The following is a 6,000-nucleotide window of genomic DNA, read 5'->3' as shown; positions in this document are numbered from 1 at the left end:
TGTGAATTTGTATTTTGAATGCATCATGGTGCATTTACCTTTTTCAAATATCTAGTAAACATGCCAATCCGGCGCTCGCCCATTAGCGGATCAACGTGACATACGAATGGGGATTGTCTCAAAAATCACGGAATTTTTCTGTCAAATTCTGTCCTGAACAAAGAAAATATTGCACCCAAATATATGTCACCCTGAATATCAGAGTGTAAAGGGTAAACACTAAGTAAAGAATTTTCAAGAGGCAACTGAATGAATTTGTGGTTAACATAGTAATGTTATGATTGTAATATTGAACTAGATAATTTGCTCACTCAATGAATTGTGTGTAGGAACAACAAAGACAAATGGTTGGACATTAAATTTTTTTCAGGATTACAGGGGTCAAAGGCAGCTCATGAAAGCACCTTCTATGTAAAACTTGAATTCAAGTTAACTGGTAACCTTAAATGTGTTGTTGTTGTTGTTGTTGTTGTTTTGTGAAACAAAACTAAAAAAGTACAATAAAAACTAGAAAATTTTTCATGTTCTTTCCTATGTCCGTTTGGTCAGTATGATTAGGATATTTTTAAAGAATAACAAACAAAATTTTCAACAATGATACTGCCCTTTACTCCTCCTTAGAAAAAATCTGCAATAAAAAATGAACAAAATCATAAAAAATACATTACTTGTGTGAAAAAAAAAATTCTGACTATCATTCATAAAAGGCAATGTAATAATAATTCTGATTGTGCAGCACAAATGGATATGAACTTCTATGTCACAATTAATTGTTAATAAACAGTAGCAAACAGCTTCAAAAAATATGTAATTTAGTAAAAAAAGAATTCTTTTTGTTATATGTAAAAGACATGTGACTGAAAAAATTTGTAAGTTTTGTTTGGGTTTAACGTTACAAGTTAGGCCAAACCAATTTTAGGGTCATAGGGCTGACTTCTGTGTACATTTTTTTTCTTTTCCTTTTAGCCTTTGGAAGCATCAAATCTGAAACAGTAAAACAAATAAACATTTGAGCTAGCATGGATTCAATTAAGTAATAATTTACTATTTAATATTTGACCCATTCTGCAGATGTCTTTGTTTAGCATATGAAACAAGAGCTGTCACAGGTAGACAGTGAGCACTCGACTAATCAATTACTGGAACACAATAAATTTAAAGGAAGACAAGACTATGGAAAAATATCTATATAATATATTTCTGTATCAAACATCAAGAATCCCACGTATTTTTTTTATAAGGGTTCAATATTTTAAATTACAGAAATATTCATTTTAGAGTAACAATTTATCACATGTGATGTTGGTGATAATAAGATAACGTAGATGCCTTGAGAAATGAAGAAAATGGAGAAGTAATAACATAATTTAGTTTTATTAAATTTTTAACAAAATTTTAAGTTAAAGCCTAGTCTTAAAATATACTAAATACATTTGAAGTCACATATTCTTGTAGGAATAATTCTGTAAAAAGTCTTTCACAAATCATGTTGGCGATGATGAAAAGGAACATACGAGTATATTTGAAGTTTGAAGTGGATACATTAAGAAATAAAGAAGTTGCAGTAAAAACATATTTTTTTTAATGAAAAATCTTAATCCAAGGGGACATAATTATGGAAATAGTTTTGCCAGGGTTATCAACCTTGTCACATAAGATGTGGTTGATGATAAGGAACATAATGATTTGAAGTTTAAAGTTGATGCTTTAAGAAAAAAAATGTATATGTAAAAGATATTTTACTGTTTTAAAATTACCTGCATGCAAAAATCTTAAACTGAAATCAGGACACAGACGCTAGGTGAGGAAAGTCTTCAATATATATGTCATATAAATAGCTGAATATGAAAAAAATATGTTCTTTGTATCTGATGTATTTAATAACTATGATTTATGATGTTATATGTAGTCTGGAAAAAACTGGAACACCTACGTACATGTAGCCTGGAAAAGTATTTAAACTGTTGCAGCTGTTTAATTACTGCATAAATAACTTTTTTGGCATGGACTGCATAATTCAGTTGTAATATTAACATAAAAATCATTTTAACTTTATATTATTTATTTATTTATTTAATTTATTTTATTTGGTCTACAAAACTAAAATTAAAAAAAAAAACTCTATAACAGGTTGTATAAGCTTTGAGGCGGTCCTTCCTATAAAAATTGCCATGATCCGCTTTTGGACAACTCGGTTTGCAATTCATTTGAATAGCGCTATCGAAATAATTTCCTCAAGTATTTTGTTAAACGGTTTATTGTTGCAGGTAGTTAATATATTGGGCTCAAATATTTCTACCAGGCTTTGATTCAATATATTTCGAGTTTTTATGATAAAAATAGGGCAACAAATTTCAAATATTGGCTTTGTCAACGGGGCTAAAAGTTTCACGGAGAAACGGAAACGCTTGGTTTATTTATAAGCCATTCTGAGTGAAAATCTGATATGAATTAACATCCGGATTGTTTACAAATTTTTTCCCGCTGGTCAAGTAGCTAACATCCTAATGCCACATGCCTTGTTAGGTAAAAACATTTTAAGCTCAAAACTGTTAGAAGAATTTTTTTCGTTACATTACTGACTGATCCGTTATTGGCTATGATCCGCTATTGGCTAACTCACTGTATTTAAACAAAACGCATCGGTGTAAGAGCTGTTGCATTGCACTGTCATAAAACATCTGATTTTTCAATATATCCTTTTGTTGACTTTACGAAACTAGGAATCAGATTCGTTAAGAAGAAACTTATCTTTTTTGTCTTATCTTTTTTTTTCTAATATGATATTGTCTCTTTAAAATTGAAATCTCACTGAAGATTCAATATTAAATGCAACACTATTCAATATGTCCTACATACATTCAGAAAATTGTATAAAAATAGCATAACAAATATTAAGGCTATAACATATATTTTGTGTTTGTGTGTTTTTTTTCACCGATTTGAACACATTTTGGTCATATCTCTATGATCGATCCAACTAGCCAGCTTTCCTTAATAACCGAGTAACTAGAAAGTGACCAACTTTTTACTACTCAAGATTTCTGATTCACCGATGAGATACAAATGAACATGAGACGAGATCAATTATCAAATTGCCCGAGGATCGGATCAGCGACTTCTGGATTAATTATCCGATCCTCTCTCTATTTAGCTTAGCGGAAAAACAATTTGTATTTGTTTTTGCATTCATAAACCAGCCTAAATTTAAAATAAAGAAGTTTCATTTCAGGAATATTATCATTTCTCGTGAATCTTATTCAAATCATTTTCCTAGACAAATAATTCCTACAGTTTAAGCTTTTTTATGTATCTCGTGACGCAGACTTAAGTGTTGTATTAAATACCATATGTTGGTAACGTTACCGTAGATTATGCATAAATGCAGCTAGTTTGAATTTCTATTGGATTATAAACAAGAATAAAGATTTGAATTTTTTTTAATATACATGCAAATGTCCTAAACAACACAAGCACACAAGCGCGTGCGCGCACCCACTCACGCACATACATAGTACATATATACACACACCCATACATTCGTGCATGTACATACCTACGCACTTACATTGCATACATACACGAACTAACGCGCACGCGCACACATACGAAAAACGGCTATGGAGTCTTCGATATATAATACAGCAACATATCAGTTTGAATATTACATTTTTATTATCAAATATACATACATGTATATCATACTTATTTCAATATGGTATAAATATATCTTAAAGGGATTATCACGCGCAAATTAATGGCAAATATATAAAACTGATCGAGTATGTACTCAAACCATGCTAAAATGACATTTTGTAAAGTCCCAGCATGAATTTCTGTATAAATTCTATATATTTTGGGTATGAAGCTTAAATATATCCATATATGTTGACGGAATTTAGACGCCTACAGAATCACCGAGTTAAGTTTGAAACAAGTCATGTGAGGAGGTTACAATTACAGATATTATGGATATTGTATGGTTGTAACAAGTCTAAGTAATTCATTTGACATGTTCTTTTACGTTTCCAGAGTTCACTATTATGAAATCTTAACACTCTTACATGACCCACGTGGGTCAAGTTAGGAAACAACCATTTTAATCTTTATAAGGAGAAAAGTTTTGTTCCTGTGACTGCCAAGTGTATTCATTTTGAGGACATTTACAGAAGAATGAATGAAAAAAATAAAAGCAAGAAATGAAAATTTTGCCTGTGTCTCTCTTTAAAAAAGATGCATTCACAGGAATTTTCAACAAAATGAATATATTTATGAAGCAGAAATTGAAATAATTTTTTATCAAAGTACAAGTTTTTTTTATTTTCAACAAGAGTTTCCTCTTTCAGAAGAATTCAGAACCATTTAATCAACCTTTCAAAATGATTAGATTTCTAATGATTGCTATTGACAGATAGGATATATCTGGGGATGTCTATGCTTTTATAAAAATCTCTGTCACTAATAAAGTTCATTCATTTATGAGTTTCAGGAACTTGTATATATTGTTCTTTATCAATTTTGAGCGATCCTGTACATTTACCATTTCAATAAAATGTCAATCATTTCAGTAAATCATATAAAGCATCTAAATAACTAGTGTTTCAAGTTGACAGTTATTGAAGAGATGTCACTACAGACATTGACGTAAATGATTTGTCTGGTTCTACAGTCTAATTATGAGTTTTGTTACAAAGACGGCAAATTTAAATCTTATATTACAGATAAGAATATCCCAATGGGAATAATTAGAAAAAAAAGTGAAAGAACATTTGCTCAAATTAAGTAGCGTTTATTTTCGAAGTATGAAATGCTATATTTCAAAATTCACTATTTTCATATTTTATGTTCTGCATTCTGCTACAATATGACAAAATGAGATTAACTGCATTATCGATGTATGATAAAGCTCGTATGAAAATAGTATATTTCAGTCACATTAACAAATCAGTGTATGGTTAAATTAAAATTCGCATCTTTACATTTCCACATACATGAATACATGACTGCAGTTATGCCGTTAGAGAGGAGTGATTTTTGACGAATCTTTATTAAAATCAACAATCAATGTTCGTTTGACGCCTTAAGCTCAGGACCTTTAGATAAACTTGCAAGACTTGTCTTAACAATTTAGACAGCAAGTCAAATCTAACAATCCAGGTAATTTATTACTTCTTTACAGACTTTCTTAATGACTTCCTTGAGTGTCAGGTAAAATATATGTTATTGAACGTCTGTAATTACAGAATGATTCAAGACCTTATGGACGTGTCGTGCCTTGAATTACGAATTAACTGAATCGACTTTTATTTTTTAATCACATGAAAAGAATGATACAATCAGTACAATTAGAGATGACTGATTTCATCAGGAAAAGTATCGGCATGGCCAAGGAGTAAATAAGTCGAACAAGTAATCCAAGGGTCAATGGCATTGTTAATTCAAACATCGTTAAGAGTAAACAGGTTTTTTTTCATTGAGCAAGAAACCATTGCTTAGTATTCGCGAATTTTAGTGAGAGTCAATAAGCTTACAGCTTCCTTCAAAATTGGAATAAAATATGATCTTTATGAATTGATCAGGAAAATCTTTTTTCTTTTTTTTTCTTTTTTCAAAACAATAAAAAGTTGTTTTATTATATGATTGCGTAATGATATGTTCTTGTATTTCAGTGCATGTGTAATTTATAAAAATGGAGGTAACAAAAGTGTCTGAATTTCTTCATCGGTCAATTTTTTTCTTAATACGCATTCTGTCGTCAATCTAATCCTTTTATGAATTTATGAATTTAATGGCAACGTATATTGTCATTTAAAATGGTTAACCGGTAAAATATCATCACCTATTTTAAACAGTATTAGGAATTTATTTAAATATAAAGATGACAGACAACTGGACATATTAATATGCAAAGGCGGCCAAAAATGTTTTGCTTGTCCGAGTACTTGCACACTAATTTGATGATTAAATGAAGCTTGAAATCAATGTAATGTCTTTCACAAC

Source organism: Ruditapes philippinarum, unplaced genomic scaffold (genome assembly GCF_026571515.1).
Source record: "Ruditapes philippinarum isolate M1 unplaced genomic scaffold, ASM2657151v2 ctg1354_1_1_1_1, whole genome shotgun sequence".
Classification (NCBI taxonomy): domain Eukaryota; kingdom Metazoa; phylum Mollusca; class Bivalvia; order Venerida; family Veneridae; genus Ruditapes; species Ruditapes philippinarum.
The sequence above is the reverse complement of the archived record's forward strand: the minus strand, read 5'-3'. Positions refer to the sequence as shown.